Here is a 1503-nt window from a genome sequence, read left to right on the forward strand (position 1 = left end):
AGGAATTTAGCAAATATTGTCCGGAAAAACCTCAGTTATCCCATAACTTACCTCAACTAAACCATTTGATGCAACAATTAGAAATGTTCTTGAAAGATATCAATAGGAATTTATTGATCTTATTAGATCTGACTTTGATTCCCTAACAGAGATTCAGTTTGGGATAGAGCAGTTACGTCGATATCCAAATATGTCTGAAGTATGCTTAAAATGCTATGCCCTCTTCTTCGACATATGTGTGAGGTGATCATATCATCTTTACTTTGAATAAAGTCGAAGCTGAGAACTAATCTCCATGCGGATTGAGATATTGGCGATGGAAAAGCAGTTCTAAGCATCACATGAAAAACATCACTGTTTATTATCATTATAATGCTTCTGTTACTCATATCAATAACATTATATTATATAGTGTGTTATATAAATTAATTGTATCATCATATATATAAGTGCATTTTGTGGTTTTTGCTATTCAATGATAAACAGTATACCTTAATCAATTATTTTTTTTTTTTATAAAAAAACAAAGTGAATATAGCCTTGATATTTGAGTGGGTTCGCAAAAATTATGGTGAAGCTAAAATGGGGTCGCCGCTGGAAGAAGGTTGGGAACCACTGCTCTAGAGCATTGTTCTGTCTCTATGGCATCGTCACTGTCCCTTGTCTCTGCCAATCATGAGAGGCCTTTAAACATTTAAAAACTTGACTCCCTAGACCTAGCTTGGGCCGAGAGGAGGCTTGGGCGCTGATCATATGTATATCCTATTTAAATTCTTCATTACTTCTTATAACGTTTATTTATTTCCTTGTTTCCTTTCCTCACTGGGCTATTTTTCCCTGTTGGAGCCCTTGGGCTTATAGCATCTTGCTTTTCCAACTAGGGTAGTAACTTGGCTAATAATAATAAAAATAATGATAATAATAATAATGATAATGATAACAATAATAATAATAATAATAATAATAATAACAATAATAATAATAACAATAATAATAATAATAATAATAATAATAATGATAACAATAATAATAACAATAACAATAATAATAATAACAATAACAATAATAACAACAACAACAATAATAATAATAATAATAATAATATATGTTCAGTCTCTTACGACCTTGTCAATGTCGCTTACCACTGCCATTCATGAGCGACCTTTAAACAGATGCGTATGCACCAATCCAAGATCTAGGAGACGGAGAGAGCGATAAGAAACAGGATATGGAAAGGAAAACAATGGGGAAAGGGTAAATATTTACATCATTAAGGAAAGGGAACCAACCTCAGTAGGAAGGAAGTTGACAAAGTAACTCCCATTACATGAGGGTATACGGATACATGGGGCGGGGGGGGAGGGGTGAGGGTTCTTCAAAGAAAATACACATACATACACACATACACTATGCTGTAATCGATTTCAATTATTAATAAAGTCAAACTTGACCTTTACCGAGCTGGCTCGGATATATTTGAGATATATATATATATATATATAT

The sequence above is a fragment of the Palaemon carinicauda genome, chromosome 10, assembly GCF_036898095.1.
Source record: "Palaemon carinicauda isolate YSFRI2023 chromosome 10, ASM3689809v2, whole genome shotgun sequence".
Lineage (NCBI taxonomy): Eukaryota > Metazoa > Arthropoda > Malacostraca > Decapoda > Palaemonidae > Palaemon > Palaemon carinicauda.